This window comes from Monodelphis domestica, chromosome 2, assembly GCF_027887165.1.
Source record: "Monodelphis domestica isolate mMonDom1 chromosome 2, mMonDom1.pri, whole genome shotgun sequence".
Lineage (NCBI taxonomy): Eukaryota > Metazoa > Chordata > Mammalia > Didelphimorphia > Didelphidae > Monodelphis > Monodelphis domestica.
This window is the reverse complement of record NC_077228.1, coordinates 154,159,556-154,181,428: the sequence shown is the minus strand read 5'-3', so window position 1 is coordinate 154,181,428 and position 21,873 is coordinate 154,159,556. Positions and strand designations below refer to the sequence as shown.

General features: G+C 37.4%; 1 long non-coding RNA gene across 1 annotated transcript in view; it reads right to left on the bottom strand.

The window, feature by feature from the left end:
• LOC130457165 (uncharacterized) overlaps positions 1–20,668 on the bottom strand; it is a 59,453-nt gene extending 38,785 nt beyond the window's left edge. The window contains exons 1-2 of the long non-coding RNA XR_008916254.1: positions 15,054–20,668; positions 5,358–5,469 (exon numbers count right to left, since the gene is read on the bottom strand). This is a non-coding gene — a long non-coding RNA (uncharacterized LOC130457165). The remainder of the gene's footprint in view (positions 1–5,357; positions 5,470–15,053) is intronic.
• Between the last annotated feature and the right edge of the window lie 1,205 nt (positions 20,669–21,873).

Genomic DNA, 21,873 nt, shown 5'->3' with positions numbered 1-21,873 from the left:
TCATTGTCTTCCCTCTCCATTCTTATATTTCCTCCACTTTTTTCTCCTTCCAAACTTCTTTCAACTGAGTGGATTTTGCTTCCCTACAAAAGATCTCCATTAAAATTCTAAACATGAGAACCATGCACATTAAATTCTCTCTCTAGAATAAATACTCTCATTTCAGGCTATCTCTTGTATAATAAAATAGCAAGATGAGCAAAACTATACATAGGTATGCAAGTAGCACATGCACATTTTGAATCTAGATTGAAATTTGTCTTTATGCTCTACTTCCCATTTTTCTTCTCTTTTGGATTGGAGCAGCTAAACTTTAAATTATATTTTTGGTTCAGTCATACAGTTCCCAATATGGTACCTAGGGGAGGTAGATAATACATTTTTAAATTTTCATGATCATGACAAAGTCCTTTTTCTATGCTTTACCATATTGTGAAATTGACCCTAAATTCCTGAAAGCTAGAACAGCCCAACTTCTGGAGGGTCTTACCAAACTATAAAGGTTTTCAGTATGAGCCTGAAGATAGATTGTACTCTGAAGACTAGCCAAAGTGAGTCCAGAAAGGCTTATCACCAAAACTTTGGTTTTTTGCTAGTCAAATTTTTCAGTCATGTCTGACTCTGTGACTCCATTTGGGGTTTTCTTAGCAAACATACTGGAATAGTTTGCCATTTCCTTCTCCAGAACATTTTATAGAAGAAGAAACTGAGACAAACAAGTTTAAATGACTTGGCCAGGGGTCACCCAACTAATCAAGTGTCTGAGGTCAAATTTGAACTCAGACCTGGAGTTCTATCCATTGCAACACCTAAGTGCTATAGTTCCTTTCTCTTACTCCATACTATCTTTCTTGGTTGGTGATCTCATCAGCTTCCAGGAATTCAATTCACATTTCTATGCAGATGACTCATCTAGCCCTAACCTCTCTTCTGACCTCCAGACTCTTATCTCCATCTGCACTGTATATCTTGACCTGCACATCACACAAACATCTTAAACTCTTCATGTTACAATTGTACTCATTATTCTCCTCCTAAAAAAAAAAAAAAGGTTGCCTTGCTGGGGACCATCAAGCCACAATATTTTGACATGGTCACTGATGAAAACCAGGAGGTCACAAAGTGGTTCCTTGGAAAGATAAAGACATCCACTTAGCCCCCCTCTGTGTGACTTCTCTCAATAACATCCCTTACTATTGGAATTGCTGTGATCATTGTTCTCTCTCTAGCTTCAGGAAAAATAATATGAGAGCAAAATACTTGCAAAATTAATACTAATGTTCCACATTATCCCCCCAGAATACTACCAAAAGATCATACTTATAAAACCAAACCTAAAAGACTATCATGGGTTAACTTCTGCTTATGCATATGAATTCTAACAAAGCTGTGCTCAGAAATTCCCCACTCCTATGCACAGAACAAATTCTCCTAAACCAGTACATCAATCACCCTAGTGAGAGGCCAGTACACCATGCCTCAGTGACTTGATTTACCAACTAAAATCCATCTTTTAAACTCCCCATGAAACACTGAAAAATGATTAGTATAATATTAAAACTGAATTGTGTTTCTATTAAACCTTTAATCCCTCAACTTGGCCACAATGTTTGTTGATTGTCTTCTAGAACTTCTGATTAATTATCTATTTTTATTAAAAGTAACAAATGATTTTCTTTGATTGTCCACAAACTCACACTGCCTGTGAAAAAATCATTTATCTTTTGCAAAAGTTTTGTGTATGCTGTCAGAACCAATAGTAACAATATAAGTATATAGAATGAGCACAGAATGTTTATCAAACAATTTGTTAAAAGTTAATTTATCACTTATCCAATTATCTGCATTTGAACATGTATGTTAAATAATGTAGCTGTGTGCCAAGAAAGTATGTAATCCTTGGGGTATAAAAATAAAACCAACCCTGGGCCTAGTGGAAGCAGTTTCCCCAGGCTGATGCTCATAATTTACACCTTTGTTGCTACACCTAGCCGTAACAAGGGCTAGACCCAAATCCTGGCATTGCCTTTTCTTAATTTCCTTTTGACTCTTAAGGGCACCACCATTCTCCTAGGCTTATAGAATATGTGTTATCCTTAACTCTACACTCTCGTTCTCATATTCAATCTGTTGCTAAGTCTGTCAATTTTGCCTTCAGAACAGTTCTCATATTATGCCCTCTTCTTTCTTCTGATACTATCACCCTTTCAGTTCCTTTAATTATTCTGTTATGATTAAAATCATCTTGAAACTGTATATTAATTTATAATTTATTTATTAATAAAGTGGGAGAGAGAGAGTGAGAGAGAGAGGAAGGAGAGATGGAAAGAGAAAGAGACAGAAACAGAGGGAGGGAAGAAGAGGGAAAGACAGATGGAGAGAAAGAGAGAAAGAGGGAGAGTGAGAGAGAGAGAGAGAGAGAGAGAGAGAGAGAGAGAGAAATCATTTGGTCACCCTAATTCTTAGCCACTTAGCTGTCTAATCTCCTCCTGCAAGCCACTGGGAGATAAACCAGTGCATTCCAAGAGTTAAATGCCCCAGAGAAGAGAGGATAAGCAATGGGTGTCCAGCAAGAGAAATAGAGCGTTTCCTGCATTCCCTCCCTTATGAAGCCAGTTTTTGCCACTCTTTCTGGGACTCTTGGATTGGGCAGGTTTAACCTGAGTTGAGTCTGACTTTCAGACACACCAACTATTGTATGGAGACTTCCAACAACCCCCTCCTATATGAATGCCACAAAAGTTGGAGATTAAACTGATCCAAAAAGGGTTTTCAAATGGAATAAGGGGCTACAATTTATATTAAATTCACACATTTCATAGGTCTGCTTTTCCCAACACTTTAATCATTGCTGCTATTCTCACTTGGACTTATTCCATCTCTCTTCATCACACTTGAAATGTAGAACTCTAAAATAGATATGGTCTTCTAAGCAAAGTCCAAGAATCCTATCTGGTTTTGGTACATCCTACTCTTAAAACATTTTCTTTTAGAAATGTTCTTCTCTGCTGACTCATATTATGCAGGTGACTCCCAGAGAGTTACTAGCTAAAATTAAAATTGCCCCCTACCAGATGGAAAATGATCCAGACTTCAACATAGCTAATAACAGCTCCCCTTTCCTAGGCTAGTATGTATTTATAAATGACAATGTGTTTAAGAAGTCTGACTAACTAGAACAATGACCAAATATTCCTATACATGAATATTTTATTATATACTTATCTGACTAATACAAGAGTAGTATCAAATGTAAAAGAGGAATTTAAAGATACTAATGTTATGGTCAATTTTCAGGCCACATGTAAAGCTTTGGAGATCCTGTTCCTGGTTAGGGGTGGCAGAGGAGCTAGAGTTTCATTTGAATAGCTGTAGAGGTAGAATAACTGATAACTCAACTGACACTGATGCAGAACTGATTTTGAATACAAAAGGTCTGATAAACCCATTCTTCAGCCTTTTCTCTCTTTTCCTTCCTGATGGCAAAAGAGACAAGAGCTGCTGTGAGCTATGGAATGAAGGAGAGGCAGTGGCTGCCTTTTCTTCCACTTAGCCACCTTGAGTAGATATTACCTCTGTTTCTTTTGTGTATATTATTTACTGAGCTTAAATGAATAAATATCTGGAGACCAAATTGGCCAGGTTCTGACCTCTTGAACTTTGAAAGGTTGGAGGAGTCATCATATGTTTCCCCCACCCTAGCAACTGGAGTCAGTAGCAGAGTCAACCAGAGTAATAGTAGTTACTATTAACAGAGGAAGCACCTGAAGATGGATATGGAAACTCAGCATCTAAAAATGGCAGATGTTTCATGACAGAAAGAAATGTTTGCAAGGAACTCTAGAATGACACTGATTCCTAAAGCCTAACAATTCCCAAGGGGAACTTCATGAAGACTACATAAATGGTGAAAAGGAATATATAAATATCATTTCTCCACCAAAAGCTTAACAGTGTACTCTATACCCAGTAGATCCTTACTAAAGGTTTGGGCCAGGAATTTAAAGGTACTCCTTGCCTCATAATTTGTCTACACATGTATCAGTCTACTTTTACACTTTATCATAAGTGTATGGAGGGGGAAATGTGCCCTCTGGCTTTGAAGAATTGTTTTGTAACCATTGATCTTGCCATATACATTCTCAGTAAACACCCTTTTGTAAAAGTTAAATTAAAATCAACTGGTTGATTAATATTGGAAGAAACACTGGATAGGTGCTTGTGAACAACAGTATAAGAAGCTACAACCCCTCAGGGTTGTATCTCCTCCAGTGGCCTGTCAGGCTGTCCTACACACAGCTGATCCTTATTAAATGTTTGTTAAATGAATGAATGAATAAATAAATAAGTAAATGTATGAATTTTAAGGTAATGAACTGAGGCAACTTTAAAAGCACAATTGGGTTATTCTGTCAATTGAGGTTCAAAAAATAATCTATATACCTGCCACTTACTGATCTGTGTATAGTTTGTGCTCTGAGACATCTTCATCCTGACATGGGCACTGTACCCCCAGAAACCCAGGCAAACTATTATCAGGGAAACTCCCTTGCCTTTGCATCCTTGTGACTCTTAACCTAGAAACACCCAATGACCCCACCTAGGGTCCTGAGATGTTTACCCTCTTTTGTCCTCTAGATTTAAGATGGACAAAGAGATGAATCTTTGTGCCTCCAGGCAGACCCCAGTCAGATGACCACCTCACCTCACCAAATGCCTGAGGGACTAACACTTACTCTGGCCTTGTCCACACCAGGACCTAGCATCTAAAGAGTATATAAACCCCAGAACTGATGTCGTCTGGGGGACAGCCTTTCCACCCATTCTGTACCCATGGAGGAACAGCCTTTCCATTCATGCTGTCCTCCCAGGAACTGCTCCCCATCTTGCTGTTCCACCTTGCTATCCTCCTGGCCATTCTCAACATTACTTTCTAAATTAATAAATCTCTTTTTTTTTTTTACACTAAGTTTAGGAGTCTTGCATGCTTGCAAAAGGTATCCTTCCCGAACCCCAAAGATATCCTTCCCGCCCATAACATTTTGGCACCCAGAAGAAAGAGGGAAACCCCAGGGGTACACATCAACCCCCATAACATTTTGACGCCCAACGTTTTTGGCTCTCCTGAAAGCTACTCCTATACTCCGGATCATCCACGAGGACACAGCTTCTCAGGTAGGAAGGAGCCTTTTCTTTGATTCCTGTAATCCCCATATTTTGGGTGATATCTTTGTGGGAACTCTTTTGTGCTCTCTCTCCCATCAGCCCCAGATCAGTCTGGCCATTGGAGTTTGGGGTCTATCTGTCAGCTTCCCCTTCTGATACTAGAAGATGCTCTGATGTGTGGGGAGTCTTACCTCAGTCTTACATTGCATGCTCGCCTCAGTCTTGAACTGAGTACTCTTGGTCAGGCAACCTCTGTGGACACACAGTTGTTGACCCTCTGGTGTGGAATTGGCCATCCCGCATCTAAATGGGACAGAGACAGAGAGTACCCTGATATTCCCCTTTGGGGTGTATACTTAAAAATTGGGGGGAAATTGGCACTAAACAGCTTAAAGAAAAAGCAACCAATTTCTTTTTGTAATGTTGACTGACCATGTTACATCCTTGGTAAGCAAGAGTCATGGCCTATATCCATGGCACCCTAGAATTGAAATTTTTTTTATTTTCTTCAGCCTGAGGTCAAGCCAGATAGGGACTAGCCCACCCAATTAAGACAAAGGGAGAAGCATGTTTGCAGGCCTCTCCTGTTGGGAAGGGATCAAGCCTAAGCATCCTGAGAGAAAATTCAGTTGGATTTTTTGTTTGTTTTCCTTCATATTAAATAGCTGAACAACATCAAAAAAAAAAGATGAGGAAATTGGCTTTTTGTTACCCTAAATTCTAACACTAGGTGGCAATTGGACATATTTTATGGACAGAAGCTCCTTACCTTTTAGATTTATTCTCTCACCAGGATCCCAGTTCTCCAAACTCTACTCTTCACTTGGATTTTAAGGCAAGGGCCTGCCGAGAAACCCAGGTGGAGATAGGGGGGAAGGAAACCGGGAAGTTATCAGTTCACTGATCAGATCTACCTTCTCCTCTACTGCAGAGAGGAAGGGGGTTGATTCTGAACAGAGAGACAACTGGTGAGAAAGCCCTATTTGGGGGATTTTTAAATGTCTTACACTTTTAAAACTAAGGTTTTTTTCAACTTGTAGAACAGCCTATTAATTATCTTCTGTTTTGAGGTAAACAGGGAAAGATAAGAAGACCTGATAAATCTCCTTTCCCTGTCTGCTAGACAAAAGGAAGTAATGCTTAAAATCTGTCTATTGGAGGTATTTATTGGTATTTTATTTCTAAATTGTGATCATGTATATATGTGGGTTTAGAAAATAGCATCCTACTTTTAATTTTGTCAGACAGTGAAATTTCAGTTTGTATTGAAAAGCCATGGATCAGTTTTATAAAACAGGTCGGTTTTTTTGTAGCAGTATAGCCTCAAGAAGACTGTTTTCCATCCTTATATACCTTTCCATCATAAGAGGTTTAAAGAAAAAAATGCATTAACGTGTTTAAACTTATCAAAAATGGGTTTTTGTTTAAAATTATCGAATGGTTTTCATCTCAATGATTTTCATCCCAGTGTATTAAAGTTGGACTAACTTTATTATTACATTTAACTTCTTGGTCTTAAAAATAGATAATCAGCCTGCTTGTCAAAAGCCTTGCTTTAAGGTTTATGGTCCTTAAAAGGTTTCAAATCTCTAAATTTAAAATAGATCCTGTAATACTAAATGCTTTATGTGAATTGCTGCTGAAACATGTATTTTAAGTATAGTTTGGATGTAAACAAAAGCTCATTGTAAACCTGACTCTACCATAGATTTTGTTCAATTCTCAGTGGTTACCTCAGTTTACCAATTTGTACTATGAACTGAAATTTATAATGGTTGATCCCTATGCTAAAGATAGTTCAATGATGTAATCCTTTAAATCAGAATTCTTTTGGTTACTGATTAGCAATTGAAGTGATACCAAGGGAATGGTTGTTTGACTTATGATGGTAAAAGCAAGTAAGAGAGAGAGAGAGAGAGAGAGAGAGAGAGAGAGAGAGAGAGAAGGTGAAAGAGAACAGATAGATGTTTTGCTCTAATAATTGGATCTTTAACTTAGGGATAATTTCTAGAATTGATGTATGTAGTTTTGGAAAATCACAAATAATTCTGGAATTTCTCTGAAAATTCCTTAGAGATATTCCTGACTGGTCTTGTCTTAGTTCCTTCAGATGGCCTAAGGTCAGGATTTGATCTAGACCAGATTTGTATATTACTATAGAGCTAATGAATTCAACATTCCTGTTCAGGTCTTATGACTAAATTGTGACAAATTAATTATTGCCAAAATGTGTAAGAATAATTGCTATAATGTAGACTCATAGGCTTTAAGGAATCCTTAGAGAGGGCAAATGGTCAGAAAAGTTTGTTTGAGGGTATGGAAATTTGTTTTTGGACTGCTAATAAGCAGAATTTCTCTGAGCTGTAATAGGTGAGACTTGTCCTTTAAGGAAAAAAGAAGGCTTCTGGGATCCAGTGGCAAGTGATCTAAGAGAGAAAGTCCTAGGATGGTTGTAAAGAAGACAGCCCAAAGCTCACCTTAGCCTGGACTTAACTGACCATCTAGGCTGCTGATGAGTGAAACAATAATGGCAGTGACAGCCTTGTTTGGTACATGAAGCCACTCACTATGTCCTTTGTGACATGAAGAGATATTTTCCCTTCTGGGCCTTCTTCCTTCGTGACATTCCCATAATCAGCACATAATACAAATTGGAAAATTTAAGTTTCCATTTCCCCAAACAACCTATTAGGTTAATAATTGAGCACTCCCAAACTGTTAGGGAACATACTTTGAGAAGTAAGTGAAGTTTATTAATTGATGGCTTGTATTTGCAGCCTTAATCGAAGTTTGGATCTTGAGCTTGGAATACCTCAAAGCTCTCCTGAATTTTCCCCAGAATCTGGAGTAAAGAAATTCATCTGTAAAATATTGTTACTTGATTGTTTATTGATGTTGTAGTTAATGTGTACTTTGCAAAAGGATATTCTTTAACAGAAACATCACATACTAACTCTGCAAACAACTCGTGAATCCGATTTCCTAAAGGCATCTACTCCTTTCAGAAGATGATTTCTAAAGAAGTCTGTTGGCTAAGATACCCAAATGCAAATGTGTAATCCCAATTGCTATTGTACTAATTTTCCTTGTTTCTATCCCCCTAGTCCTGGTTTCTAAACTTCTATGTTAGGGGCTGACTCTCCCCTTGTGACCTGTCTGCCCGTCAGGAGAAGCAGTCGCTAGACATCCTTCATATCTCCAAGCAGATTCCCAGCTACCTAGGACCCAGGCATTCACTGAGGACATGTCCCTAAGACCCTGTGCCCACAGCCCTTCTGTCCCTGTACTCTTCAACCACTTTTACTTTAGTTCTTAACTACCTGACAATAACTTTCTTTCCTTAAATTTTGGGTCTTCTCCTATGTTTTAAATCATGCATTACCAGCCAGCCAGACATATAATTCTCTGATTCATCTCTCTAGTTACTTCTAGGGTAAAAGCACTCATGGGAGTCACCCAGACACCAGATGCCATCATAACCATCCCAGCCTGATGCTCTGGACATGGCCTACAGTCAATACCTCTCTCTCCTAATGTTAGGCAGGGACAACTCTATGCCCATTCTCAGCTGTGACAAAGTTACAGAATACAGAGACCACCATCCCTTTTCCCTTACATATTAGGAATGGGGGGAGATGACATGGGCACTGTACCCCCAGAAACCCAGGCAAACTATTATCAGGGAAACTCCCTTGCCTTTGCATCCTTGTGACTCTTAACCTAGAAACACCCAATGACCCCACCTAGGGTCCTGAGATATTTACCCTCTTTTGTCCTCTAGATTTAAGATGGACAAAGAGATGAATCTTTGTGCCTCCAGGCAGACCCCAGTCAGATGACCACCTCACCCCACCAAATTCCTGAGGGACTAATAGTCTAGGTCACATCCATACCAGGACATAGCATCTAAAAAGTATATAGACCCCAGAACTGATGTCGTCTGGGGGACAGCCTTTCCACCCATGCTGTACCCATGGAGGAACAGCCTTTCCATCCATGCTGTCCCCATGGAGGAACAGCCTTTCCATTCATGCTGTCCTCCCAGGAACTGCTCCCCATCTTGCTGTTCCACCTTGCTATCCTCCTGGCCATTCTCAACATTACTTTCTAAATTAATAAATCTCTTTTTTTTGTTTTTAGGCTAAGTTTTGGAGTCTTGCATGCTTGCAAAAGGTATCCTTCCTGAACCCCAAAAGTATCCTTCCCACCCAAAACAATCCTGTGGGAAAGTAACTCTAAAAGATGAATGAGAGTTGATGAGATGAGCTGAAGACATTGGAGGAAAACCAGAGGTAAAGATGTCACTCCTAAGGAAATGCTCTAAAGAGGAGGATTCCAGAATCTTTGGGGAATGGTGGCAGAATTATAACAAACTTCCCATTCAGGGATTCTTCTAGCTTTTTTTGTCATAAAACACAGCCTCAAACATCTTGAATCTTATTACTATGGGAGAGGCACTGAGGATACAAAGGATACACTGAAGAAATGTCCCCTCCCTGTTCTGGAGTCTCTCACAAGATTAGCTGGGCTTATATACATAATAAAGAGAACTAACAATATCAGATAGCATAGACTAAGTGTCAAATGCTTGAAACAGACAATTAGAATAGAAAGTATTTGCTTATTAACCAGGCTTTAAGGGTTGTCACTCACGTATTTATTGTACTAATAATTTCTAGTCTTTAATAGCTCTAATCTAGTAAAAAACAATGTTGCAAATTTCTATTTGTTCTCCCAAGACTGCGTCCATAGATGCCTATCAATCAAACAAGGATTTATTAAATGGCCTTCTGCTGCTGAGTACTGCACTACATGTGTTACATATGGAAATCTGTTTGTCCCCTTCAACTCATCCCTCCCAAAGATTGAAAATTGCTCAGAGATGAAATCTGTCTTTTTAGTATTATGCAAATTTTCCTCAGCACCTAGTCCAGTGCCATCTATCTCATAAATATTGGTTGATTATGACATTTGATTGTAGCCAGTCTTGCCCCATCCTGTATTTTAAATTGAAATTATTGCTGCAAATGGGCAAACATGTCATTGTTCTTGTAAATATATGTATCCTGATGTTGGCTTAACTTCCTCTGATGGTTTTCTGATTGTGAACTTTGAACAACCCCATGGACATTGCTAGTCTGAGGGAGTCTGCTTTCCTGTAATTGTTAAATGATAAACTTTGTGTTCAACATATGTTAGTTCTGGATCAAAATGTCTGGTTCTTGCAAGTCATTAGACATAGTTTGAGGATCTTCAATGGAATCAAAGGAAACAGAAAAGCATTACCATAGACCTGGTATTTTCCTCTCCCTCCCACCTCTTGGAGTAGGGCCAATGAGAAGATAAAGGTTCCATCAAGGGTTAGAGCAGAGAGCTCTCCATGACATGGGCTTCAGGGCTGACAAAATGTCTAGTCTGGGTGAGGGTAATACTTTATTAGGGAATGCAAAATTAGCATCTTAGTGGTTAAGCATTCAGAAGCAAAAGTCATATATCTAAACCTGGAAAGGACATCTGAGGTCCAGGATTCTCTTTTTTACTGATGAGGTATCTGAAGCTCATGGAGGTTAAATGATTTGCCCAAGGTCACAAGGTAACAAGCATCAGAGGTGGGATTTGAAGCCAGACTCTCTGGATCTCGAACTAATATTATTTCCACCATATGACACTGCCTCCAAAAGTTATCAAGATAGCAAGCACAAGGCAACTGAATTTACTTTAATAAGCATTCATTAAAATAATTTTATAAACTAGCACTGAGGGATACAAAGACAAAAAAAAAATGTAATCCAAAGAACCAGCATTTGATTGGGAGAATGCAAAATCACCACAAAAAAATAAATCCAAGGTAATTTGATTAGGAAGTGAGTATTAACAACTACTTCAGTTGAAGAAAGCTCACTAAAAGAGATGGCACCTGAGCTAATCTTTAAATTAAAATGTATCTAAGAAGCAGAGATGAAGGTATTATATTCTAGGCTTGAGAAATGACATGTACAACAAATGTACAATCATAATACATGGAATGTTGAATTCTGGGAGCATATAATAGTTAATTTTGACTCAAATGTGAAGAACATGGAATATGTGAAATAGGACTAAACAAGATAGGAGAAAGGTTGTGGAAGGTTTTAAATGAGGAGCCTGTTTTATCTAAATGGAAATAAGTAGCCCTTGAAGTACTTTGGTCAGGGAGTGACATGATCAGGACTATATCTTAAGAAACCTATTTAGGTAGTTGTACAGAAGATGGATTTGAACAGGGAAAGATTGAAGATGAGAAGACTAACAGTGAGAAGGAAAGATAGAGGTAATAGACTGGGGCAAAGGAAAAGATGACAAGTAAAGATATGCAGGGAATCTGGAACTATGGAGTATAGGAAATAAGGGAGCTCATGATGGATGGCTTTGATTTTCTTTGTAAAGGAGATTCTCTTTTAAGAAAGAGGACATGAATGACATAGGAGGCTTGATGAGAGAGAAGGTCAGAATAACCACTTTGGAGATTATGATAGAGTCAGTTAAGAAATAATTGACTGCTGCAATCAAATCAATTACAGCAGTGAAAATATAGTTGCTCTAAGATGCAATGAGTTTGCAAGCAAACCTGGCTGCTCATGGTTTTCAGTAGTATAGGTTCTTAGCATGTTTGGTGTCTTGAAGTTCAAAATATCTGATGGCTATATCCCACTTATTTCAGGTCTCCATCATGGCTCTGATAAATAAAAAGCAGGTCAAAGGGTGGAGAAGAGTCCAAAATCTCAGTGTTGCATTATTTAGTCTGCTAAATAGGAAAACAAAGAATCAAATATTTAGAGCTGAAAAGGATCTTGGGAGCTTTCAAGTTTAGCTCTCTCATTTTACAGGTAAGCAAACTAAGGATAGGAACGTTTAAGTGACTTGCCCATCTAGTAAGTTCTGAGGCTAGATTCAAACTCAGGTTTTCCTGGCTTCAAGTTCAGCACTCTACCCACTCTGCCACCTAACTGCCAACCTTATGTCATATGTAGAATTATGGACATGGACATGGAGAGATGGGGATAAAATATAAGCATGAGCTTGTACAGAAATATGCATGCCCAATGCTCCAGGACAATTCTGAGGGACTTATGAGAAAGAACACAATCCATATCCAAAGAAAGAACTGTGGGATCAGAAACACAGAAGAAAAACAACTGCTTGATCACATGATTCAAAGGGGATATGATTGAGGATGTAGACTCTAAATGATCACTCTATTGCAAATATTAATAATATGGAAATACATCTTGATCAATGATACATGTAAAACCCAGTGGAATTGCTTGTTGGCTATGGGAGGGGAGTGAGAGGAAGGGAGGAAAAGAGCATGAATCATTTAACCATGGAAAAATATTCTTAATTAATTAACTAAACTTTTAAAAAATAAAAAATAAATATGCATGTCTATATAGAGAGAGAAACATACATATATTTGCATGTGTTTATGTATGTGTATGGATCTCTATCTTTATATACATAAAGATAGATAATCTTGATAGATAGATAGATAGATAGATAGATAGATAGATAGATAGATAGATAGATGAATAGATAGATGGATGCATGGATATATACATAAGATATATAGAACCCTGCTGTAATTTTTTTGAGACCCAGTACTCGATACCAATCCTACCCCATTTTGCTTTTCTAAAAGAGCTTCAGCAGTGGACAGCTCCCATCTGCCACTAGTGTTTCCTACATGGGAAACACCTGTGTTTTCATGGTAGTGGACACGAAAAAACAGCTCAGAGAGCTATTCTTCTAAGCAACTCAAAGAGTAAGATCCATTTAATCAAGAGGGGTAGATTTTTTTGTTGGATTTTTTAAGAGCCAATTCAGAGAAAGCTGATCATGAAGAAGTGGGTGACCTTCCTGAATAAAATGACAATTAATAATAATAATAGCAGCAGCAGCATATTTATATAGCACTTTCAGGTGTGCAAAACATTTTGCTCATGTTATCTGAGTAACCAGAAACATTCCTTAATGTTTGTCTCATCTCAAACCAGTGAATAAATAAAGCCAATATTGACCTAGAATTTCAAGTGGACCTTACTTAGAAAATAGTTATGAGGGGGCAGCTGGGTAGCTCAGTGGATTGAGAGCCAGGTCTAGAGACAGGAGGTCCTGGGTTCAAATCTGGCCTCAGACACTTCCTAGCTGTGTGACCCTGGGCAAGTCACTTGACCCCCCACCCCATTGCCTAGCCCTTACCACTCTTCTGCCTTGGAGCCAATACAAAGTATTGATTCCAAGATGGAAGGTAAGGGTTTAAAAAAAATAGTTAGGAATTGGCTGTGTAAATGAGAGTAGGTCAAAGTCAGTTTGTTGTAAGTTAAATTAGCATAAAAAAGGCATGGCTTGTAATTTTATAATTCCACACAAATTTTATTTAAGTTCTTCCATAGATGTGTATTTTGATGTTACTTTTTGTTAAAATTAATAAACTTATTAATTCTGTTATTATAAATTAATATTTATCTTAGTTTATATTAATACTGGCTTATTTTTTCCTTGGACTGTCTTAGGATATGATTTTAAATCTCTGGCCTATGATACTCTTTTTCTCTATAAGTTCCAACTAACACTGAGGAAGTATGACAGGGAAAGATGCTTACCAAAAGAAGACTCTAGCAATACCTATGGGACTTGGCCTATTTGCCCAACAATTATGAGAACATCAGGAATGTCACAGCTATCTAAAACCCAGATAAATCTATATCTCACATAGTATTTGGGATTAAGATTATGCCTTGCCAAGCACTTTTCATTGCCTTTTCAGGAAGGAATTTAGATGCTAGCATCCTATTTAAGGAAAACAATAGAGTAGTGCTAGCCAACCACTTTTCATTTGAAAGTTAAAAAGCTAAAAAATTTGGCAGGCACAAGCCACAGGAATCACATTCCATTCACATGTACCAAAATATGGAGATGAGGAAAACAAAAACAAAGGAGAAAATCAATAGAACCTAATAGATGGGAACTATAACCTCAAATCAAGAGAACCTCATTCTGCCACTCACTCATGAAAAGATCCAGTAGAAAAAGCCCTAGATTTGGAGGACAAGCACAGGAATACAAACCTTAACATACAATACAAACCTTGTGTCAGAATTTCCACATCTGTAAAAATAGGAATACTACACGACCCACCTCACAATATTATTGCAAAGAAAGCAACTTATTGCCTAGATTGCCATAGAAATGTAAGCTTTATTATTCATAGGATTGCTATGGGGATCAGATAAAAGGCAAAATAGTTTATAAATTTAATTATTATTATTCCATCACTACTAGATCTAGCTAATGCATAACTTTTTTACCTTCTCAGATTTTCATACTAAAACATATCTGTTTCTGTACTGAGATTACTAATTTTCTTCAAAGTAAGCCCAATTGTCAGTCTTTGAGTCAGAGGCCTGTCTAGCTTCAAGAAATAACCTAAATTAGAATTTGGGGAAGTAAATACCATTCAGTTCACACTACTCAAAGGCCATTCCAACTTTTATTCTTCTGGTTCAAGCCCAGTAGGCTTTTTTCATCTAGAACAGTCTCAGGAAGTTCATTCCAGCATGCCCTAGTTCCTATGAAGTCTAAAGGCATTATTCCTCCTTAATAAAAAACAGATTCTGCTTTTCTGAACTCTGGAACCTAACAAGAGTCTTTATTTTGTTACATTGTCATGCATTTATACTAAACATACTAGTCCTTCTAAATAGAATATCTTCTCACTTCATCTTTGTTTCTCATCAGCTTTTGCTCTCATTCAAACTTGTCTAAATTCTATTTTACTACTAAATATTCCCAGACAAACCTAAAACTCAATTGTAGTAACACTCTGCCCCCTCAAAATAAATGCATACCTGTGTCACTTTTATATTTGTTTTCCCAGAGCTTAACACAGTGTCTGCCACAAAGGAAGTGCTTAAATGTTTTCTTGTTCATTCATTCATACCTCTCACTTAATCAGCCATTATTCATATGCTGCTGAGTTCTGTTTTGTAAATGTTCTCTTATATACATTCTATTTCTGATATTGCAAGATTCCAGAATCTCAGAGTTGAAAGGGATCTCAGAGTTTATCTTGTTCAACTTAAACTTGGACAGGAATCCTCCCTTATGAAATTCCTAACAATCAATCATACAATCTCTGCTGAAAGACTTCCAGTGATGAGAAAACCATTGTCTCCCAAGGCAGGTTACTGTCCTTTGGGTCAATTGATTGTAAGTTGTTTTTTTAGACAAGGTATCTACCACCATGTAAAGTCAGCTGTTTTCCATGAGAAAAATCATATTAGTGACAAGAAACTAATCACAGCCCATATAGTAACATGGACAGGATTTGTTTCAAACCTAGGACTTAAAAGGATAATCTCCATATTCACCAAGATAAATGAAATTGAATAATATACCTCTTGTGTAAGTTTAGACTCATCAGACCACCCAGATTCTTGAAAGTCTGATGAATCTGAGACCATTCTTGCCTTGTCTTCTCTTTGAGGTTTTTTAAAGTAAAATTATAGCTTCATGGCACATGCATTCAGTTCCAAAACTATGGTAGAAGTACTTAAAATCTGAATTGACTCAGATACACTTAACTACCTTTCCCAATTTCATAACAATCATGTGTCCTGGTATACTAAATCAAATAAGCCTCGGAGACCACCTTGTACACCTAGAAAAAAAATGTGATATTCATGAAGCAATGTACAAACCCATGGAATAGGGAAGAAGGTAATGATACCATTTTTTGATCTAAACATGGGATAGGGAAAATTCACCATTGACTATGGTAACAAATACGAAACATCATGGCCTGTTTTATCTCCCCAGCATTTGAGAAGTGTCTTTAAAGCAAAATTCAAGAACATTCAGCCACAACATGGCCCTTTGGGTTTTCGCATTGCCTACTGTCCACTTGGACCTCTGGATTATGAACACTCCTTCTGTTTCTGACCCTGGTCCATTTAATCTCTTATAAGAACTAACCTTGTTACCTCAAAAGATTCACTATTTACTTCTGACCAGCCACTACTGGAACTGTTGTGGTTGCATTATCCAGTAGACCTTGCTGTCCTGCTAGATTGTCACTGGCATATGAAAGGACTCTAGCCTTTATATGAACCTGGCCTGGGACCCACCTTTATTGTCTTTGGAAAAAGTTGAGGCATTGCTTCAGTGAATTAATTTGGCTACAAGAGTGGAGTTTTCTTGAGTAATTTTTCCTGTGGAGTGTCTGGAAATGCATTCTCTCTATATTCCAGAAGTATCCCTGAGGAAGTCATGTGCAAGACTAAGCCATCAGCTAGCTACAGTCTGAGTCACAGAGAACAAAGGCTAATGCTATCTGTGATGATGATGATGATGATGATAGTAGTAGTAGTAACAATAAAAACAATAATAATAGCACACAGAAATGAGGTCCTATAATAATGTAGGAAATATAAAAGTAATGTGTTCCTCTTAGTTTGTGCATTGTTGCAAACTCTTATTTTCTACCAACAATTTATTTAAACCAAGTAGAAATAAAAAGGAAAGAATGAAGCAAATGAAAGAGCATGTAATTCACAGACTTCTCTTCAAAATTTCTTCTGAAATACTTATTAATATTTATCCCTTTTTTAAAACTTCCTTTTTTTGTCCAGAATAAATTTAGTGAAAACACAAATACTTATTAATATTTATCCCTTTAAAAAAACTTACTTTTTTGTCCAGAATAAATTTAGTGAAAACACAAATACTATCGCCCTTCTGGGTATTGCCAGGCACATAAAACCAAAAAGCATCCATGCCAAGGAATGCTGCATTGTTCTTTCTGAGTGTGAAAGAGGCATGGGAAGGCAATTATCACAACTATTATGATTCCAGCACTTCACACAGTTCCTGAAACGTAATAGGTGCTTTAAAAATGTTTATTAATCGATTTCATCAATCCTTTAGTCTGAAAACAACAACAATAATAATGATATAAAGGAAGAGTCAGAGTCACAGAGGAATCTGGACTTATTTCAGAAGGATGGAAAGTAGAATATCACAAAGAGGAGAAAAGACCATTGACTAGTTGGAATTCTTTCTGTATAGGGGGAAACTGAATGATTTGAGAAGGTTTCATCTTCCAGATAATGATGAGATAATATCAAAGGGGCTTTCATTTGGGAGATCATCTAGCAGTGGTCAGAGGAAGAAAAGATAGTTGATGATGTCTTGCTGAAAGGAACTGAAGCATCGATTTTTCAAATTGATAACTATAATAAAGAGATATATTGTCTTCTTGGGCATGTGTCCAAAACATAATAGAGAACCTCTCAAGACCTTAAAATGGGGGACTAGTATGAATTTTGGGTAACTCAAATGAGCATAAATGATGTTTGCCAGAAGAAATCCATTAAGCATGCCAAAGATGATAAAGTCTTGGGCAAGATGCTGAAGACAATAGGGCCACAGGTAGTGTTTCCATCACTGCTTCCTATTGAAGGTAAGGGAAGTAGAAGTTTAAAGTTGTTTGGGAAGAATCTAGAAGTTGAGAATAAGATTTTAATTTCTGGACCATGGTTTAATATATGGAAAAGATACATTTCTAGTCAGGGATAGAGTAAGCCTAACAAAGTCTGATAAGATTATATTTGGCTGGAGCAGCTGGGTGGCTCAGGCAGGCCTGGAGAGAGGAAGTCCTGGGTTTGAATCTGACCTCAGATACTGTCTGACTGTGTAAACTTTGGCAAGCCATTTAACCCTAATTGCCTAGTCCTTACTTCTCTTCTGCCCTGGGATCAATATTTAGTATTTATTCTAAGAAAGAAGGTACGGTTTTAAAATTTTTTGAGTAAAAATAATTTCTTAAGATTATATTTGCCTGGATATCAATAATATGGAAATAGTTCTTTATCAATGACACATGTAAAATCCAGTGGAATTGTGTGTTAGCTATGGGAGGGGGTGAGACCATGGAAAATTTTTCTTAATTAATCCATTAAATAAAAAAATTTTTTAAAGATTACATTTGCCTGACATCTTGCAAATCTAATCAAAGGAGCTTTAAACTAAAAAGGATGAGGAAGGGAGAAAGTTTCCTGAGTATATCCACCAAACTCCACCATCTTATAAGGGAAAGATACAATATGGAAATTAATATGAACATTTCCAGGAAATCACAGGAGACAAAATATAAGAAACCATAGTAGTATAGTATAACAGAATCACAGTCTTTAGAGTTGAAAGGGACCACAGACACAATCTTGTCCAACACATACATGAAAAGGAATTTCCATTATCATATACCCAACAAGTAGCTATTTAGTCTCTGCTTAGCAGGAATACACAATGTCCTGAGGCAACCATTTGCACTTTGGAACAGTTGATTGTTAAAAAGGATTTTCCTGACATAGGGACTAAATGAGACTCTTTACCACTCCATCTATTGCTCTTGAGTCTTCCCTCTGAACAAACAGAGCAAGTCTGATTCCTTTTCCTAAGACAACTTTCTCCCGTCCTCAACCTTTTTAGTTTAAAGTTCTTTTGATTAGATTTGCAAGATATCAGGCAAAGATAATCAAATGCTTGAAGATAGCTATCACATCCCTGCCACTTTCTTCTCCAGGCTAACAATCCCAGTTCCTTTGATTGATGCCAGGTGTGAGGAATATAGAGAAGACTAGGTTGACTAAACCATAAAGGTCAAGAAAGGAAGTATGAAATGAGGCCAGAAAGAAAGGCTTGGGAGGGCCCAGTTGTGATGTATTTTTAAGCCAGAGGGTTTATATTTTATTCCAGAGACAAAAAGAATCCATAAGACTTTGTCAAGTGAGGAGTGGCGCACTTAGATCTGTGTTTAAGGGGAAATCATCTTGGCAGTGGCATGAAAGACATATTGGGGTGGAAAGAGACTTGAGGCAGGGAGGCCATGTAGGAGGTCACTATAATAATCTAACTGAGAGATGATGTAGGTGTCCACTAAGGAGATGGTTACATGAGTAAAGAAAAGGGATCAGATAATAGAGATATTGCAGAGGGACAAGTGGCAAGATCTGGCAATTTATTGGATATGTGGAAGGCAACTAGATGATACATGTGAGAGTGCTGGGTCCGGAGTCAGGAAGAAATCTAGCCTTAGACACTTATTAGCTGTGTAACCCTGGACAAGTCACTTAACCTGTTTGCTTCAGTTTCATTATCCATCAAATGAATTGGAGAGGAAAAAAGGCAAACCACTTCAATCCTTGCCAAGAAAACCCCAAATGGGGTCATAAAGAGTCAGACATACCTGAAAGGCTTAAACATCAACAAATGGAAATGTGGGATGAGAGAGACAAAAGAGTTGTTGACAGCATGTAAGTTAGAGAACCTAAGAGACAAGAAGAATGTAGTGCCTTCTTCCCCAATAGAGAAATATAGAAGATTTGAGTGAAAAGATATGTGCTGTTCTGAGTTTGAGCTGTCTTCAGGATAAGTATTTGGAAATGTACAAAGTAAGTTGGTAATGAAGGACTAAAGATTAAGGAAGAGATTGGAACTGGATATACAGGTCTGGGAATCTTCTATACAAAGATGATAAGCAAACCCCTGGGAGTTACTATGGTCATCAAAAAGAGTAAAGGGAAAGAAGAGAAGATGATGCAGGCAGAGTCCTAAAGAATACCCATTGTTAGCAGGTATGTTATATATGATAAATCCAGTAGAGGAGATCAGGAAACAATAGTCAGAAAAATAGGAGGATAGCCAAGAAAGAGCAATGTCATGAAAAACTAGAGAAGAGAGAGTATCCAATTGGTGGAGACACTTCTACCCCTAGATATTACTGTCTCTAGTATCCAAGAGGAAAAGGTGATCAATATTGTCAAATGCAGCAGAAAAGTCAGAAAAGCAGAAAAGAAAAATTGAAGACTGAGAAAAGATTGTCAGAATTGGCAATCAGACATTGGTTTAAAACCATTCTGTACAGAAATTTAGAATTATGCAAATAAAGTGACAAGAATATCTATGCCTTTTATCCCAGAAATTCCACTGGGTCATTGACAATGGAGGGTATTGACCAAAAGAAAACTTCCATATACACCAAAACATATGTGGCAAGCAAAGGGAAAGATATTAGGTGTCCATAAGCAGACAAATGGTCAAGTCAATTGTGGCACATAAATGTAATGGAATATAATTATGTAGTAAGAACCAATAAACATAAAGAATACAGAGAAACATAAAGAGACTTCCATGAACTGATGTAAAATTAGCAAAGGCAGGAAGACAACATATATAGTAAGTAAAATAACATAGGTGGAAAGCATAATCAAAAAACAATCAAAACTGAATTTTTCGAAACAATAAAGAACATTTGACCCCAAAGAAGAGATAGGAGAAGGACTCCTTTACAGAAAGCAGGATTCACAGGTATGGAACACTATATATAAAGAGAGAAGCTTTTTCAGTATGTTGATTGGTTATGCTGAATTTTTTTCTTCCTTTTTAAAAAGAATTTTTAAATTTTAAAAAAGAATTAATAAATTAATGTATTAATAATTAATTATAATAATTAAAATGAATGGATAAAAATTCATATTTTAGAGGCATACTAGGCATTTTAAAATTTCTTTTTGGTTGATCAAATGTGACTTTTTGAGAAAAAAACATGCCATACATAACTGAAAAAATTTTAATTAAAAAATTAAAAATAAGCATCACATAGCAGTTTATACCTTTGAGAAGAGCATGGAACTAGATTATATCAAATGTCCATGATCCCTATTTTCTTTTAATCCTTATCTTCCATCTTAGAATCAGTACCATGAACTAAGGCAGAAGAGCAATAAAGGCTAGGTAATGGGAGTTAAGTGACTTGCCCAGAGACACATAACTGGGAAGTGTTTGAGGTCAAATTTGAACCCAGAACCTCCTGTATCTAGGCTTAACTCTTAATCCATTGAGCCACCTACCTGACCCACCTCTTTTTCAAAATCTCTGTTTTATTTAAACCCTTACCTTTCATCTTAGAATAAATACCATGTATTGGTTCCAAGGCAGAAGAATGGTAAGGGCTGAGACCAGATTTGAACCCAGGACATTCCATCCCTAGGCCTGGCTCTTAATCCACTGAGCCACCTATCTGACATCCACCCCCCAAAGATCTCTATTTTTAAGGCAAAGTGGTGACAATCTCCACACACTCTTTCAATCCAATGGATCCCATGATAATATTAATTACTCTGAAAGGAAGAAGTTAAAGACTAAATAAGATGTCGGTCCTTTTCCCTTTTCCTCTGCCTCTTGTACCCTTGGCAAAGAATCCATAATCACATCACAGCTCTAGTGTTGGAAGGGAATTAAGAGGCCATCTAATACAAACTGTTCATCTTGTATATGAGGAAACTAAACCCAAGGAGAATAAATAGCCTACTCAAGATCACATGGATTATAAATATCAAAGGTTAGATTTGAACCCAGATCCTGTGACACCAGAACCAGTGTTAAACCACCACAATGCCTTATATTATTATCAACTTCAGCACAAGCCACTCAGTGGAGACAAAGAATCAAGAAACAGATAGCTTTTACTAAAGTACCCTGGGATACGATAGCCAAGTTAGGCAACACATAAAAGTTTCATATGAGAGTCCAGAGAGCACGTATGGAACGTCTATTAGATATAGATCAAATAACAGGGCTCTGATAGATAGAGGCAGAGGGAAGATCTCA